General features: G+C 41.6%; 1 protein-coding gene across 3 annotated transcripts in view; it reads right to left on the reverse strand.

The window, feature by feature from the left end:
• Positions 1–19,018, reverse strand: part of DUSP16 (dual specificity phosphatase 16) — a 176,195-nt gene that overhangs the window by 88,342 nt on the left and 68,835 nt on the right. For all 3 annotated transcript variants that reach the window (XM_032391798.1, XM_032391792.1, XM_032391794.1), the window contains exon 2: positions 10,208–10,323. The gene's annotated coding sequence lies outside the window, so the exon portion shown is untranslated. The remainder of the gene's footprint in view (positions 1–10,207; positions 10,324–19,018) is intronic.

Below are 19,018 nucleotides of genomic sequence, written 5' to 3' on the forward strand. Positions count from 1 at the left end.
GTAAACAATGGTTGGGGAAGGAAGACATAAAGCAAGATGAGAGGTGCTTGTACACGCTAGAGAACTAAATATAAATGGAGAGAAGATATATCCAAAAGATGTTACAAAACTAGAATTGAAAGAACCAGTCACCAGTTAGATCTGAACTGTTAAGGGGGAAGGCAGGATCAAGGATGACTCTTGGGATGCCTGGGTGGCTCAGTTGGTTAAGCGTCTGCCTTCAGCTCAGGTTGGGCCCCGCATCAGGCTCCTTGCTCAACGTGGAGCCTGCCCCTCCCTCTCCTCTGCCTGCTTCTCCCCCTGCTTGTGCTCTCTCTCTCTCTGTGTCAAACAAATAAATAAAATCTTAAAAAAAAAAAAAAAAGGATAACTCTTAAGTTTCTGACTCTAACAAATGGGTGATGATAATGCTACTTATTTACATCACCAGGGGAAAGATAAGTTGAATTTTAAGCATGTTGAGTTCCAGGTGCCTATGGAACCTCGAGAGGAATAGACTGTTACATTCATGAGTCTGAAGCTCAGAGGCCATGTCTGGGCAGGAGAGAAAGATTTGGGATTCATTAGCCATATTTAGTTTAGTCATGGCCAATGGATGAGGTCATGCAGGGAGAGTGAGAGAAAAAAGATGTTGGGAATCAAGGGAATTACTGATGTTTTAGGAAGAGACAGTCCAAAAGAAGCTCTAGGGAGATTGAGAAGGAGAAACTAGAAAAGCAGCAAGAAAAGCAGTGGACATAGCTGTTACCAAAAGTCGAGAAAAACAAGCACAGAAAGAACTCCACTGAGTTCATGCTCAGAGAAGCCCCAATGGTAAGGTCTAAAAAGTCTTTCTTTGACTTAGCAATAAAGTGACTGTGGATGGGATGGTTTCACTGATGACAGTCTTGCAAAGGCAAGATTGCAGTGAGTTGAAAAGGGAATGAGAAGGAAGAAAATAGAAACAGTGGAACAGAAACTACTCTTTCAAGAAGCTTGACTGTTTTTTGTTTTGCTTTGTTTTGTTTTTTAAGATTTTATTTATTCATTAGAGGAGAGAGAGAACGCAAGCAGAGAAGAGGGAGAAGCAGGCTCCCCATTCAGCAGGGGCCCTGATGCGGGATTTGATCCCAGGACTCTGGGATCATGACCTGAGCTGAAGGCTGATGCTTAACCTAACCAGACAACCAGTCGCCCCAAGAAGCTTGACTGTTAAGGAAAAAAGGATCATACCTCGCTACAGACAGATGTAAGACACTTAAAACCTAAAAGATCCTAATGATTTCATAACCAGACTGTTTTGTTTAATCAAACAGTTCATAACAAGCAGGTATTAGAGGAGTGCCCTGAGAAATAAGAATTTCTCTGTTGCAAGCTTGGGGAAGTTGCAGGTGGACTTTTGCTATTTACAGCCCAAACCTTATTTTCCAATTTATGTAGAGCACGCATTTGGGGGTTTTCTCAGGGCTGTTTGACAAGTCTTTTAATAACTGTGAAATGCAATTTTAAGAATAAAGGAATTATCATTTCTAACATCAGATGTACTTATTTTCAAAGGCTGAATAATGCTTTCATAACCAGGAAAAGATGATGGTGGTAGTAGGGAGTAAGTAAATAAATAAAAGGCTAGAAAGTATTTGTGAATTCTGCTTCTTTTCATCTGGTCCTAAAGAAAAATAATTGGAATAAATACAGTGATGTCCTTTTTCTCTGATATAAAGAATAATTTAAAAAATGATGTTTGTTTTTGAAGGCCAGCAATCTTTAAATGGCTTTCCTATTTTCTGAGTAAATACAGGACTCAATGTGCTCCGTTTTAAAATTCACAGTGGGGGCGCCTGGGTGGCTCAGTTGGTTAGGTGACTGCCTTCGGCTCAGGTCATGATCCTGGAGTCCCAGGATCGAGCCCCACATCAGGCTCCCTGCTCAGCGGGGAGTCTGCTTCTCCCTCTGACCCTCCCCCGTCTCGTGTTCTCTCTCTCATTCTCTCTCTCTCTCAAATAAATAAATAAAATCTTTAAAAAATAAATAAATAAAATAAAATAAAATTCACAGTGGCTTTCTGGACTAAAAATGACAACATTCAATAATAACAGTCATGTTTATAAATGTAAACATTTACCTTTAGGAACAATCTTTAACGAGTAACTGAACCTCTTGTTCAATGTTAGCTAAGCTAAACAGCAAGATAGGATATATTGACCAAATAGCAAAATGCTATTTTAACTGAAAAATGCTTTTTAAATTTGTGCAGGGGCACCTGGGTGGCTCAGTATGTTAAGCGCCCAACTCTTGACTGCGGCTCACGTCATGATCTCAGGGTCATGAGATCAAGCCTCATACCCAGGCTCCCGCGGCATTAGGTATGGAGCCTCCTTGAGGTTCTCTCTCCCTCTCCCTGTGCCCCTCCCCCACACACCCATGTGCACCCCTGCTCAAATACACACATTCATACATAAACAAACAAACAAATAAATAAGTTTATTTATTTATTTATGTAAAGCCAGTCTTTGTACTGAAGAAAAAGTTCTAGTCCTCTTTAGGACACCACATCTTAGGAATATCTCAAATCACTACTATAAAGAAACTAGAAATTAAATGGAATTTGAAAATTAATTAATATCACCGTGTTAAGTCAAATGCACAACAATCAACTCTTTTGTACAAGATATATGTTGGGATTTTAATTCTCATGACAACCCTAAGAGTTAGGTATTATTATTACCTGACTTGAGGCTGAGAAAGGTTAAGGAGTTGACTCAAAGATACATAACTAGGGGCGCCTGGGTGGCTCAGTTGGTTAAGCGACTGCCTTCGGCTCAGGTCATGATCCTGGAGTCCCGGGATCAAGTCCCGCATCGGGCTCCCTGCTCAGCAGGGAGTCTGCTTCTCCCTCTGAACCTCCTCCCTCTCATGCTCTCGGTCTCTCATTGTCTCTCTCTCAAATAAATAAAATCTTTAAAAAAAAAAAAAAAGATACATAACTAGGAAATGGCAAGTGAGAACACACACCCAAGTTTTCTCACGGGAAGTTTCGTTGAGAAGATAAAAATGCAAAATATAAGTACTTCAAAATAATGGTATAAGCAGTGCCACTATCTTAGAATGCTCTTCTGTGATTATTGGTCAAACTTACACAGATAAGTGCTTCAAAAGTTGGAACAAATGAGAGCTCTCTGAGCTGGGGAACACTCAGCCAGCGGCAAATTTCAGCTCTGCCACATACTGGCTCTGTGACTTGAAGGAAACTTAGTTTCCTCATCTGTAAAAAGAAGGTAATTAATGCCAACCATCAAGAGCTGTTGTGAAGCTCAAATGAATACCATGTAAAGCACCAAATATAGCGCGTAGCCCACATGGTGAATACTGACTACACACTGATTCCTTCCTCTTTAGGAAAGGCTGCATGTAGAACTCACTTAGATCTTGAACAATAGATTGAATTGGGATATTAAAAGAGAATGGGGAAGCTCATTCCAGGAAGAGAAAACACACAGTAGGAGACACAGCAGGGAAAATGTGTTTAAAATAGTTTAACTGAAGCAGAACATTTGTATTGAATAGTATATAATAAGCCTGGAAAGCAGTTTGGGGCCAGATTACATAGGGCCTCAGCCAAAGAATTTAGCTTTTATATTATAAGTAGCAGGGAATGATGGAAAATGTGGTTCCTTTTTAAAATTATGCTTTATTAGCTTTATTTTCTATTCTAAAGCAATACCTATGCATTACTAAAAGTCTGTAAACTACAGAAATGTGTAAAGAAGAAAGTACAAATCACCTTATTCAATCTTGGGAGAGAGAAATTTTTCTATTGTTATTCTATTGTTATATCCTTTGGTGGTATTTGGATTCAGTTTTTCTTTTACTGTGTACATTTGTTATTTTAATACTAATAATGACGTTTATAAATATGCAGGCACGTATTGGAAAACACTAAGCACGTTTACAAAACTGCTTTTTTTATGCAAAGGCTTGCCTCTAAAAAACGTAACTGCATATTTAGGATGGTCAGATGACCAGTATGAGCTCCCTAATGCTGGAAAAAATGAAGTTTGAGCGACACATTTATTGGGTACAGTATTTGCTTATCTTTATGATGTGTCTTGTCCTATAATTTCAACCTAAGGCTGTAACATTTTTTCCTTTTAATTATAATCTAATGAAGTTATTTAATTTTTCAAAAAATGATTGCTACCATCAGACTAAGGATCGCCTCCGGGGGTATTTGGATATCTCTCCTCCAGTTTAAAGATTTGAGCTTGGAAATGGGTGGGATTAGACTGAGCTTTTAGGTGGCGTAGTCCGACCAAAGCATATCAGAAAGATCTAAGGAAGGGAATCATGGAACAAGAGAGACTATGTTGGGCACTGGCTATAGGTGAGACATACGTCAAAAAGGGCTAAGACTCGTGCAGTGGCAACAGACACAGAACGAAAGCAACAAATACAAGAAATAGTACAGAGAGAGAATTGAGAGGACTTGGTGATTCATGAGCTATGGAGGGTGGAGATGAGTAATGAAAGATGATGCTGAGGTGTCACCTTTGGCAATTTACATAAGATTTCATTTCCACATCTATAAAATGGGGTTAATAAGTGTGCCTTCCTCATAGGGTTGTTGAGAGGATTAAATGGATGACGTCTAAGATGCTTAGCACAATAACTGGAATGTGTTCTCAGGAAGTGTTAGCTATTACCGTTTATATCGCTGTTGAGTATAGATGACTGGGTTAATGATGACGTGTTTGTTTTTTTTTTAAATAGGCTCCACACCCAGCATGGAACCCAACGTGGGGCTTGAACTCATGACCCTGAGCTCAAGACCTGAGCTGAAATCAAGAGTTTGATGCTTAACCGACTGAACCACCCAGGCTCCCTAATAGTGACATTCTTAAAAGAAATAGCAAAGTCAAAGTTGGAGGTCTGATTGGGGTGGGGGAGGTGGATTGAGCTACATTTTAGACATGTCATATTTAGGTTTATGATGGACAGTGAATTAAAAATATTCACAAGAAACGACTGCTGGCCAGTGATGTTTTCGACAAGAGGTACATTCTAGGAAGATTTGTGAAAAGCAGACATCTGGAGGATGGATGCCCACCACAAAGTATTACCCGCACCTCTCCCCACAACCTCTATTTATTAGTAGAAATTACCCTAACAATGCACAGCCCCGAAATGGGTTGACTTCCCGGCTGAGCAGCTCTCCAGGCAGGACAGATATGAAAGTAGTGAAGCGCGGAGGCTCTGGGGCCAGATCTGTTTGCTTCCCACCTCTGCCACTTACTACTATCTGATTTCAAGAAAACTAGCACACTAAACTTCTGTTCTCTTATTAACAAAACGGAATAATACAAATTTCCATCTCATTGGATTGATGAGAGGATTACATGAGACTCTTTAAGTGTAGCCCTTTATAAAAGGTTTATAAGATGTGATATAAATGTCAAGGATGGCTATTGATCCTGTCTCTCCTGGAGGTTATGAGTTATATTTATATTTCTTATCCATCCATTATGGTGCCAAACACGAGAAGCACCCTCTTCTAACTGCTGATCACTTTGCCCCCTTAACAGTGGTCTTCTGCCTCTCCCCGTGTCTTAGTCCCTTTGGGAACTTTGTTACCTATGATTGTGTGAAGTCCTTGAATGTCAGGCAGCATCTTTGGGGCAAGATAGTCTGTCCACCTCGGGAGAAACCCACTGTATTAGTTTTCTATTGCTGCTCTAAACAAATTACCACATGCTTAGTAGCTAAAAACCACAGAGTTGGGTGCTCAACTGACTGAGCCACCCAGGCGCCCCCTACATTTATTTCTTTACCAAAACCTCAACAGCCGTGTTTTCATTTTAGCTCCAATTGATGATTAATGGACAGCAGAGTATGTCTTAAGAAAGACAGGTGAAAAATATCAGGTTGCAAGGCAAAGCATGTAAATATATCAGAGAATGGAATTTTTTTTAAGGGGTAAAAGGCCATCAGTACTATTTTAAAAGTACCAGGAGCTCAAACACTTGTAGCTGAAAAATGGGTAAAACCTCAATACCTTTGAGTTTCCCTCTGAAATTCAGTATTCCTGTCTTTTAAACTCTTTCACCTCCAACACATACAAATGTGCTCAAAATAAATCGTCCAAATGCTCAGTGAAGATAAATTTTAAAAATTTTTCATCATTGATCCTAATTTTCCAGCAGATAGGAGGCTAGCCTTAGTATGGGATTTGAAAAATACTTAACTTGAAAAATGGGAGAGGCTAGCACTTTAGCTTTGGGCAGGACACTCAAGAGAAAGCAAGGAGAGAGAGCCAACAAGTATTAAACACCTCTTATTGCCAAACACTGCATTTACATGTATTGTCTCAATTAATTCTCACAACTCCAGTAGGTAGGCATTGTTATCCCCACTTCAAAGATAAAGGAATTGAGGCTTCAAGATGTGAAGAGACTCTTCCACAATCACACGGCTAGAAAGTGGCAGAACTGGGATTACTGTCCAATTCTACATGAGTCAACACCCATTCATCCTCTTCCCACGGCCCTCAACTCCGCTTCCCTGAGTCCCAGTTTCCTCATCTACAAAATGAGAGAGTTGAGTCAGATAATCTCCCAAGGTCCCTCACACTCTTACCGCAGGGCCTCGGTGCTTGGGAGGGGAACGAGGAATCGGGAAGGGGGCTCCGGCACCAGGCCGAATGTCTTTCTCTCTTAAGTGGGAAAGTACTGGGACTCTGTCCTCCTGTACATCTCGATTCCCTGACTTCTGAAAGGAGGCTGTCACTGAGGACCACACTACAAATGATGAGGGGGACTCCCAATGCCCACCACTTAAAAAAAGAAACAAGTTCTCCTTAGTGGAGCTGCTTTTTATGAATTTACATTTTCAAAAGCAGATCCATCAACACTTATTGTTGAGAATCTTACTGTGCCCAACACTGAGTTAAACTGTATGGAGAGGCTCCATAGGGGACAGCAAGGACGTGTAGAGGTAGTCTGTATTCTCAAGAAACTTACAACTAAAAAAGAAAGAAACTTACAACTAGCTGGGGGGGGCACAACTCATAAAGTGATTTTCAGAAGACAATGTATAATACAGGACTGAACTGTGTGGTCAAGACAGTATGTACTATAGGAGTCCGGAGACCAGGAGATCAACACAGGCTGCAGTCCTCAGAGAAGGCTCCATGAGAACTGGGGCAAAGACAATGTTCTTTACCTTGCATTCTGCACTAGTCTTCCTTGGCCTTCTCTGTAATTGTGAAATCCTGGTATAAACCTTTCGCATAGTTCAAACATTCTCAGTTTTGGAGGCTACAGTGATGTCCTTCATACGATGTCATCTGAATGTCACTTCATCTTTATTGGCACATTTGGGGGGGTAAAACCCCAATGGTATGCAAACACCGTCATGGATACTTGCTTCAAGCCATGGGAAGTTTCATGCAAAACCAGTTTCTCAATAGGGCAAATGTTGTGTAAGGTGTAAGAAGCTTGAGAAACCAGTTAAAGGCAAAGCCTGTCACAGCAAGAACCAGATTTGAATGGGGACACTTTCCTGTCTTAGTCACCTCTTAGTCTGCCTCTGGCCCCTTACCTGCGGAGACCCCATGCTTAAACATTTCTTCAACACTTTGGCCCCGAGGTCATAGGACTTTGTCCCATTTGGTAGGAACTTCTTATCTCTATAACAACCACCCCCAATCTGCCCACTCTCATGTGCACTCTACTGATAAGAGACTCTAGGTCTGAAAAATTGGTTCAAAATTTTGGATCCGTCCTCACCCTCGGACAACTAAGTGTGTGTCCCTTTCTCCAAATTCTACCCTAAATATAATCAGGGACTGTGATCCCAAGAGATGGTCTGAGTTGATACAGTAGTCCAGTAGATTAAATATTCACTATAGTTACTGTGTATTCCGAAACAACACTAGACTGAGGGATATTTTCCAAACTAGCTGAAGACACAAAACGAATATACAGGAAATAGTATCTAAGCATACCATACGCTAAATCAAGGGTAACTGGTTCAGAAATGAGAGGAATTAATGAATACAGAAGTAATAAGAGAAAGATTTATAGAGGCAGGGTTTAGGACTGACCTTAAATAATGGGAAGAATTTGGATAGTCAAGGAAGATAAATTATGACATTCTAGAAAAGAAAAGTACTCTAACCAAAGGCAAGAGAAGTGGAAGATGTCTTCATGGAAAGCCAAGGTGGTCACTCTGTGCGGAGGAAGGGTGGCAAGAATATGCATAGCAAAAATTCGTGGGAAATGAGATCAGATGGATATGATAAACTCATCAACAGAGTTAGCAAACATTTGTTAAGTGCTGATTAGGTGTGCAGAACTGTACTAGATCTCTTGCACATAATAATAATAGCTTACACCTACTAGAGTTTATAGGGTACCAGGCACTATGTTAAGCACTTTACATATATTATTCAACTTAACCATCACTACAGACCTATGACATACACACTGTTAATATCTCCATTTTACAAACAAAGAAGATGAAGCCCTGAGAGGTTAAGGAACTTGCTCCAGGCCATATGGTTCTTGAGTGAAAAGGCCTGGATTCAAACCAAGGGAGTCAGCTCAAATGTGGGTTCTAAGCACAATACTAACTCGCTTCCACACATATTATCTCATTAAATCCCCATAAAGTTCCCTATGACATAAGCATTATTATCCCCATTTTACAAATGGGGATCCAAGGCTCCAAGAGTCAGTGAATTATTGCCCAAGGTGGTTCTGCTGAGTACAGAGGTGGCATTTGAAAGCAGGCCCACTAATTCCAAGTCCTTTAAACTTTCCATTACAACATAGCTGCCTGGCAGAAAGTTTGTCTAGAATGGGATCAAATTAGGGGAAACTCTAATAGCGAAAAAGGGCAAGAAGCCTCTATGATGGGACAAGTTAAGAACTTCAGGGTTTTTTGTTTTTGTTTTTGTTTTAAAGATTTTATTTATTTATTTGACACACAGAGAGAGAGAGACAGCGAGAGAGGGAACATAAGCAGGGGGAGTGGGAGAGGGAGAAGCAGGCTTCCCACAGAGCGGAGAGCCCGATGGGGGGCTTGATCCCAGGATCCTGGGATCATGACCTGAGCCAAAGGCAGACACTCAACGACTGAGCCACCCAGGGGCTCCAAGAACTTCAAGGTTTTAAACAGACAAGACTTGTTGAATAAAGATAGGTGTAGGCCTGGCACAGGAAACTGAATTGGGGAAAGAGTGGATTTGAGCACTGGATGATAGTAGAGGTGGTAAGGACCTAAAAATGGGCGTAGGGGAGGGGGGGAGAAGGACAGAAACAATGACCAATATTTGAAGGAAAATCTGATGGTTCTTAGGGAATGAATGGCTGAGGGCCTTGAAAGGAGATTAAGTCAAAGAGGACTTTGCTTCTGGTCTCAATGACTCACTGGACTCTTGACATGGAACGAGAGGTTATAAAAGCAGCTGGTTTGTGGCAAAAAATGAAGGTTGTTTTTGAATATGTTGCAATCTGCTCGGCAGAACAAATGACTGGCACATTCCGGAGAAAATGACCAGTAGACAGTCAGAGAGGTGGGATTGGAGCTCAGGTAGAGAGCCAAAGCTGTCAATCATATCTGACAAATAAGCTATGCAGGACCACTGAAGGGGCAGACAAGTCAGATTGCAAGGAAAATAGGGTTTTCATAGTCAGAATAAGCCAGGAGTCCAGGAGTTGGCAGAGAACAAAAATGCAGCATAACAAAAGAAAGTAGGCCCAAGGGCAAGCAAGCCACAGGTCTGGACAAGTTGTTAGGGCCAAGGCAGAGAGATAAAAGAATTAAAGGGACACAGCAACAAATGAGATCTCACTCCTATCAAGGAGAAATGACCGCTGAATAATTTCCTGTCCTGTTGCTGCTATTTGGGAGTGTTTCCCTATTGCAGGAGCCAACCCAGCCTAACCGAGGGGTGCTTGCAATCCGACCCAGCAGAATAATCAGGAACTTTGCAACAAGGAATATACAATCGACATCAATATAGGGAGAGAACCGAAGTCATCAAAAAAAAGTCCTCTCCACTGGAACGGATGCTTAAAACCGATCACTATGGTAAAATTTAGATTATATATCTTGTACCACAATAAAAATAAAAGAAGGCGTCTCTCCCGAAAACATAAATGTCTATGGATCCCCCCTACACACACACAATTTCCGAAAGCCCATTTAATTTAGCAGCTCTTGGACTTACCCTTCTTTGTCCACGATCTTGATTTCCTTGCCCAAGTTGGTGGCTGTGCTGCTGAGGGAATGAAGGTACTGAAACCAGGAATGTCACAGCTATGCAGCTCTCATGTCCCTTCCGATCTGGAAAGAGAAGGCGAGAGTCAATTATGCTTAGTTTTCAGTGGAAACTCCTCTTCTGGCCTTTCTGCTACCTCTGTCCTTTTTCCAGAACGTGGAGAGCATGATCCATTGGCCATAGCCCCACCCTCTGTGACCTCTTCTGCCTGACAGAATTAAGAAAGTGAGACATAGAGCAACTCAGCCAATACCTGGGAGGGACTGAAATAAGACAAGAACCCGGGAGTCCTGTGATTTCAGTACTTGCTTGTTGCTTTTCGGACACTTCCTTTTAAAGTTCTAGGTCCTTTTTAATTGGCTTCACAGACATCACCTCCAAGCCTACACACAATTCCTTTCCTGCTCAGGATACAACCTGGTCCTAGTTTAGGGGTCATCCATAAATCTATATACTCTTGGAAGTAGCTACACAGGGTTCCTCCCCATTTACAAGTAAGGAAACAGGGCCCAAGGTTATGGAGTGGCTTGCCCAAGGGCATACACCTGGTTAATTGCAGAACAAGAAGGAGATACTGGCTTTCTAATCCACTCTCTAAATCTCTTTTAGCTAGACAAAGAGATCCCCGCTGAAATATTTGGAATTCTATTTTTATTAAAGCTTTGCTTTCCCCATGATGAGTCTCCTCTGTTGCCTTTTTCTCAAAAGATGTTTGAAATGCCTGATAATGCCAGATTAGGGGTTCTGAAGAGAATGGTAGCAGCAGGGGTGGAGTGGGGGAGTGCACTGGTTACCCACAAAACCATCTCAGACTACCTGTTATGTTGTGGCTAAAACTCAGATCCCTGCCCTCCCTCAGCCCTCGTACCGCGGAGCCTCAGAAGCCGCCCCTGTGTGCTAGGGCTCTCTAAGTCCTTTCTGCCATTGCCCCATATTGACCTTGATCTCTGCCTCTGAAATCCTTGATTACCAAAGTCAACAGGCAGCTGGTCGGCTTGGGAGGAGCCCTCCAAGGCTATGGCAAGATAGAAGAATGACAGTACAGCTCATCATAAACAGATTTATCAGGCAAACTTCAGGAAAAACTGGTTGCTCGAGCTTGCCACCTCAAGAAAAATAGTTTTGTGTAAAGCTTGACATGACGTGAAATGTACGTACGCAAGTTGCTTCCATTGCCACACTCATTTTGGGAGCTCTTTGTGGGTCACTTCACACAAAGATTCTTCTCCCTCCCCCGCCCCCCACCCCCAGAGATAATTCAAGCTATAAAGTTAACCAGAGAAATGGATTATCTATTTTCATCAAGCCTATAAATCTTGTCTATGGCCATTTCCTGAAAATGCAGGAACTCAAGGTTAGAACTTGAAAGTTACAGTCATATGTTCATAAAATAATAGAGCTGTATGGGACGTGGAAGTCATCCAATCCAGCCCCTAATTTTGCAGATGAGGAAACTGAAGTTTTCCACTATTAGGATTTTGTACTTCTACTAGGCAGCCTAAGATCACACTCATGTCTTTATAAACCAAAACTGCAGTTGGCTCCAAGGAGCTAGTGGTTGACATAAAACCCATGGTGCTTGTCATGTACACACTACTCAGCTAGATTTTCCCCACCCCAGCTTTATACCATAAATTTCCTAAAATTTTGTTCAGGAGTTTACATTTTCCCTTTCCATTCCTTTTTAAAATTTATTTATTTTTATTTATTTATTTATTTTTTAGTTTTAACTCCATATTCCAGCCTTTGCTTTGAATTTTGGTTCTGTCCTGAGTTTCCCAAGGGTGTTTGGGAAAGGGGAAGATCATTTGCTAATATGCACTTTGCAGTGTGCTTGCCATCTCATATTTAATAGCTAAATTGTTCTAAATAAAACTCTATAAAAAGCATTTAATTTGGAATTCTCCCACCTCGTTTTTTTTAGATCCTCAAGGAAGATGGACAATTTTTCTCCCTTATTTCTTGAAGGAGCTCTAGAATGGGCCTTTCCTCCACAGGGCAGAAGAACATTCTCACAGCTTGTATCTTATCATGAACTGGTGTGCCCAGGGGAATGCAAGGAAAGGCCACCCTCTCAACTCCAGAGTGGAGGAGTCTTTTTTATGTCCATTTTGATGTATCATTTAATGATTTATCTTCCATTAGCCAAGAAAGCTGGAGGAGGCAAGAAATTTAGGAGTAGGGAGGAAAGGAAGGATTACCTAATCTCTTCTGTCCTCAAAAGGATTGTCTGTTGTATGCAAAAGGAGAATTAACTTGAGTGAAATACTGTGATCACTTTATATATTGTAAACAGCCAGAAACCTAAGAATTAGCCCTTACTTCTTCCTCTCCTTCATCCTCCATCTTTAATAATAAGAATGGCTAAGATTTATCAGGCACTTGCTATGTGCAGATACTGTGCTAAGTATTGTGCAAGCCTGACTAATTTAATCTTCACAACAGTTATCATGATTTTTTTTTAAGATTTTATTTATTTATTTGACAGAGAGAGAGAGAGAGCACAAGCAGGGTGAGTGGCAGGCAGAGGGAGAGGGAGAAGCAGGCTCCCCGCTGAGCAGAGAGCCCAATGTGGGGCTCGACCCCAGGACCCTGGAACCATGACCTGAGCCGAAGGCAGAAACTTAACTGACTGAGCCACCCAGACGCCCCAACAGTTATCATGATTTAACAGACCACTCACTTGAACTCACATATTTAGCAATGGTAGGGCCAGATTCATACCCAGGTTATTGTGACTCCAGATCCCCAAAGCTTACCCGCTCTAAGTTTAGTCCAGGTTCTCTGGGAGAGCCATCAAACTATAATGTAGGTTTGACCCTATGAATCATGGAGGAAGGAAGGAAGGAAGGAAGGAAGGAAGGAAGGAAGGAAGGAAGGAAGGAAGGAAGGAAGGAAGGAAAGAAGGAAGGAAGGGAGAGAGGGAGGGAGGGAGGGAGTGGAGAGGGAGGGAGGAAGAGGTGAGAGAAGGAAGGTTGGAAGTTTAGTTAGGTGAAAGAATCTTAGACTGCGGTTCCGTTCTAAGAAAGTTCAGCAAAGCTGATGGAACATCTGGAGCTAAAATGTCTTACAGAAAAGTCCCACATTTCCCAGGAATGGGCCTGCCTTAGTATCCCTCCCATACTCAGTAATAAAGCAGCCTGCCTGGAAGCATGACCTCGGCGAGAAGCAGTGATGGACTTCAGAGCACAGAAGCTGGGCTTCTCAGTCAATTGTGATTCTTTCTGAGAGGTGCATTTTCTTTTTTTAAAAAGATTTATTTATTTTTTATTATTTTGGAGGAGGGAGGGGGCGGGGGGGGGGGGAAAATCTCAAGCAGACCCCCCAGTGAGCACAGAGCCCAAAGCGGGGCTCAATCTCATGACCCTGAGATCATGACCCTGAGATCATGACCTGAACCGAAATCAAGAGTCGGATGCTTAACCACCTGAGCCCCCCAGGCACCCCTGAGGGTACATTCGCATTGTTACCTTATTATGTGACACTATCTCTTCAAGCAAATCTGCTGATTTTGTCTTCAACAGATGTCTCTACCTACTTCCTTAGTTCAGGCTTCTGTCATTGCTTACCTAGACAATTCCAGTAATGCTTTAAATTATTTCCCTACCTCCAGTCTCAATACCCTTAAAACATTTTTCTGCAAGGCTACCAGGATGATCCATTATATAAATGCAGCTATGTCAAAACCTAGTTCAAGAAGCTAGGTAGAAACTTCTTTTTGTTAATCTTAGGATAGGTATGATGATCCTCTAACATATAAATGACAAGAATCCCACCAGCTTTCATTAATTAGGCTAATTTCAAAATTGTCTTATATTTTTTGGTTAAGGTCATTATCGTGATATTTATATATAGGGCTATTCCAGTTACCATATATCATTCATCTGTTTAAAAACTCTTCAAACATTTTTAAGATAAAACCCAAGTTTTTGATGATGGCGTACCAGGACCCCCAGGACCTGGCCAGTCCTTACTTCCCCAACATCATTCCGGCCATTCCTTACCTGGAATTCAGTGCTCCAAAAATAGAGCACTGAATTATTTTTTAAGATTTTATTTATTGGGGTGCCTGGGTGGTTCAGTCACTGGGCATCTGCCTTCGGCTCAGGTCATGATCCCAGGGTCCTGGGATCGAGCCCCACATCGGGCTCCCTGCTCAGCGGGGAATCTGCTTCTCCCTCTCCCACTTCCCCTGCTTGTGTTCCTTCTCTCACTGAGTCTCTCTCTGTCAAATAAATCTTAAAAAAAAGAAAAAAGATTTATTTATTAGAGAGAGAGAGAGCACGAGCAGGGGGAGGAGCAGAGGGAGAGGGAGAAGCAGACTCCCCGCTGAGCAGGGAGCCCTATGCCGAGGCTTGATCCAGGGACTCTGGGATCATGACCTGAGCTGAAGACAGATGCTTAACCGACTGAGCCACAAAGCCACCCCAAACTACTGAATTTTTTGTAGCTCCTGCTATTCTGTATCACATATCCACGCCTTTGCTTTTACTCTTCCCTCCATCTGGGATGCTATTCTCTCTTCTCCTCCTCTCCCTTTTGTGCCTATTTGAATCCCATTCTAGATTTGGCTCAGCTGCCATCTCCTTGGGGGAGCTTTCCATGGCTCATACACACCCCAACTCAAAGATCATTTGGTCCAATTTCTAGCCCAATTCAGGAATTCTATCTAAGGCATCCAGGCAGAGAAAGTCATCAGAGGGAGAGCTCATGGCTTCACAAGGCAATTGGCTTTGGCCTGCCCTCATGGTCACATAAACCAGTCAAAGCCACCTCTTATTTTGTTTCATGAGGCAGTCTGTTCCTGCTTCCCTAGTTCTTGTGTGGATGGTGGTTAAAATAGGACCCACCTGAAGCTTCAAGATGAATGGCAGTCAGATTTTGGAAGCCTAACTGGGAAATTCTCTTGGCAGGTCCTGTAGAGGTGATCTCTAGCTTTGAATTTCCAGATCTTGTTGAGGGGGGCGGGCAGAGGGGTGGTGGAAATGATGAGGAAGAAAGACAACGCTTGCCAACATGCCATTTGTCATTTCCTTCTGGTTGTAATTTCTGAACTTTCTGGCTTTGTATTTCTGAACCCCCTATCTGTAACTCACAGGTGTTTCAAGAGACCTTCAGAATGTCTGTGGCCTTCAAGAGGGAGGATGTAGCCTACGGTAAACCACATAAGGGACAGAATTCGACCATAGTGACTGCAGTTGCTAAGTTTTCAGATGTTGCCTTAGTGCTTTTTGGTAAATCTCTCTTCTTCCAAGACTGAAAAGTTGCATCTCTAAATACTTAGAAGGGAGATATCCTGGTATGGAGGAGAAGATAGTGAACAACGGCTGATTCTGGGACCCTACAATTATTGGGATTGTGGGGTGAGAAGCATGATGAACATGAGCTTTCTGTATCCACATTCTAGCACAGACCTAGTGTTTCCAATTTGCAATAGGTACTGCCTGATGTCATGCATTTTAGAGGGCTCAGTATGGTGGTTGAGTAAACACCGGGATATCGTCAAGTAGTTTCAGCCAAGGGCGCCTGGGTGGCTCAGTTGGTTAAGCGACTGCCTTCGGCTCAGGTCATGATCCTGGAGTCCCGGGATCGAGTCCCGCATCGGGCTCCCTGCTCGGCAGGGAGTCTGCTTCTCCCTCTGACCCTCCTCCCTCTCATGCTCTCTGTCTCTCATTCTCTCTCTCAAATAAAAAAAAAAAAAAGTAGTTTCAGCCGAAAGTTTATTTATACAAGAAAAGATATAATATATATGATCAAATCAGAAAAATTGATATGAATCAATGTTGTTTACATGGCAATATTAGAAATGAAAACAACAATAAAAATCATATGGGCTATTAAGAATCATTAGATTATCTTACCAGCCATTGTTACTCAGTACAGAGCATACAGCTACATTTCTTTTTTTTTAAGATTTTATTTTTTCATTTGACAGAGAGAGAGAGAGCACAAGCAGGAGGAGCAGAAGAGGGAGAGGGAGAAGCAGACTCCCTGCTGAGCAGGGAGCCCAATGTGGGGCTTGATCCCAGGACCCTGGGATCATGACCTGAGCCGAAGGCAGACGCTTAACTGACTGAGCCACCCAGGCGCCCCTACAGTTACATTTCTTATTGGCACTTGAGTGTAGATCATCTGGAAATATAAACATGAAAATAGAGTGATGAAAGGAAATTGGTTCTGTTAGAATTTTTAAATTTTAATTTAACTTAACTTTTTTAAAAGACTTTCTTTTTCTAGAGCAGTTTTAGATTTACAACAAAATAGAGAGGAAGGTACAGAGATTTCCCATATATCCCCAGCCCTCACACATTCATTGCTTCTCCCATTATCATCACTCACCAGAACGGTTCATTTTTCACTAAGGATGAACGTACTTGACACATCATAATCACCTAACTGCCATACTTTACCTCAGGGTTCACTCTTGGTATTGTACAGTCTATGAGTTTTGACAAATGTTTAATGACATATATCAATCATTATAATATCATACAGAGTATTTGCACTGCGTTAAAGCCATTAGGTTTTTAAAATGTATTCTAAAGCTACTACTAAAACCATTGATATACTGCTGAAATAGGCAGATCAATGGAAAGAGGTAGATGGTCTGGAAATGGACCCAAGTGCAAACAAAATAAGTTTTATGATAAAAGGAACATTCCAAATCAATAGGAAAAATATTCCATAAATGCTGTTGGGATAAGTGGTTAGTTTTTTATTTATTTTTTTAAAAGAGTTTATTTTTTATTTAATTGAGAGAGAGACAGAGAGAGCACAAGCAGGGGGAGCAGGAGAGGAGTGGCTCCCTCCACGGAGCAGGGAGCCTGATGTGGGGCTCCATCCCAGGACCCCGGGATCATGACCAGAGCCAAAGGTAGACGCTTAACCAACTGAGCCACCCAGGCGCCCCAAGTGGTTAGTTTTTCAGAAAAAATAAAAATAGAGCTGTATTTTTCTCTGAACATCCAAAATAAATCTCAGGTGGACTAAAGACTTAAATATAAAAATGAAACCATAAAAGTACTAGAAAAAAATAATGAATTTTTGTAATAATCTTGTCATGGAGAAGGCTTTTTCTAAGTATGACATAAAATCCAGGAGTCATAAAGAAAAGATCAATAAATATGACTACTTAAAAATGGAATCTTCCTGGGAACCTGGGTGGCTCAGTCATTGGGCGTCTGCCTTCGGCTCAGGTCATGATCCCAGGGTTCTGGGATCGAGCCCCGCATCAGGCTCCCTGCTCAGCGGGAAGCCTGCTTCTCCCTCTCCTGCTCCCCCTGCTTGTGTTCCCTCTCTCGCTGTGTCTCTCTCTGTCAAATACATAAATAAAATCTTTAAAAAAAAAATGGAATCTTCCAAATAAAACATCACAATCAACAAAGTCAAAGACAAACAACAGTCTGGGCAAAAAAAAATGGTTAACACATATGATATCAGTACCAATTCCTTTAATATAGAGAGAGCTTTTAGAAATCTATAAGGAAAAGAGCAACCATCCATAAAAGAATAAGCAAAAAACATGAACTGGTAGTCCTCAGAAAAAGAACTACAAAAGCACACACACACACACACACAAAGAATACCCAACTTCAGTGCCAATTCAATACACGCAAATTAAAATAGCGCTAAGATACCATGCTTTAACATACCAAGTTAGCAAAGTTTAAAAGTTGGGTAACAAAACATGTCTGGCGAGTGGGGAGACATGCACTACTGGTAGAAGAATATATTTCATTGCCCTTTTGGAAGAAAACTTGGCAATTTCTGCCAAAATTCAAGTGCACATATACTTGACCTAGGGGCCCTTCCTCTAGAAATCTGCCCTACAGATAAATTCACACGACAACAGAAAGATCTATAGACAATGTTGTGTATTTCTGCATGGCCTAACTAGTAAAAATAGAAACTGGAACAAGAAATAAATTCTGAAGGGAAAGAAAACATCGCTGAAGGAAGAGGATCGTGTCTCATATACAGTGATATGGAATAATATCCAATGCATGTTGTTCATTGAAATATGCACAACAGCATGTTTTATGTAATTCCATTTGTATAGAAATGAAAGGGAGATACCTATACTTTTTGTAGTACATGGAAACTTTGTGGAGGATATACCGTGGTTGACTCTGGAGAGTGAGTCAGAGAGATGGGGTAGAGGTTTTCTCCTTTGACCTTATAACCTTCTTTACTGCTTGAATGTTTTATCAAGGGGACATACTCGTTATGAAATAAAAAGCTATCTTTTTTTTTACTTTTACAAATGAAAAATAGAAATTTCATCTGGTTAAGGAAAATTCCTGTGGAGAACATTGGGTTTTCTTTAATTTTGTCACCTTTCTTAATATATTTTCAACTCTTTTGGGTAAATGGAAGATTCTAAATTCAGTCTCTCTTATCTATCTTTTTTTTTTTTTTTTTTAAGATTTTATTTATTTATTTGAGAGAGAGAGAATGAGAGACAGAGAGCATGAGAGGGAGGAGGGTCAGAGGGAGAAGCAGACTCCCCGCCGAGCAGGGAGCCCGATGCGGGACTCGATCCTGGGACTCCAGGATCATGACCTGAGCCGAAGGCAGTCGCTTAACCAACTGAGCCACCCAGGCGCCCCAGTCTCTCTTATCTATCATCTCTTCTATCTATCTGCCCATCCATCACTTCTTCTTAATACTTGTTACAGGCGCAGCATGGGGGAAATGAAGGGCACTGAGAATTTTTAGTCTGTCTTCTCTATATCCATTATAGGTATCACTCGCCTTGCA

This window comes from Phoca vitulina, unplaced genomic scaffold, assembly GCF_004348235.1.
Source record: "Phoca vitulina isolate PV1807 unplaced genomic scaffold, GSC_HSeal_1.0 scaffold64, whole genome shotgun sequence".
NCBI classification, from domain to species: domain Eukaryota; kingdom Metazoa; phylum Chordata; class Mammalia; order Carnivora; family Phocidae; genus Phoca; species Phoca vitulina.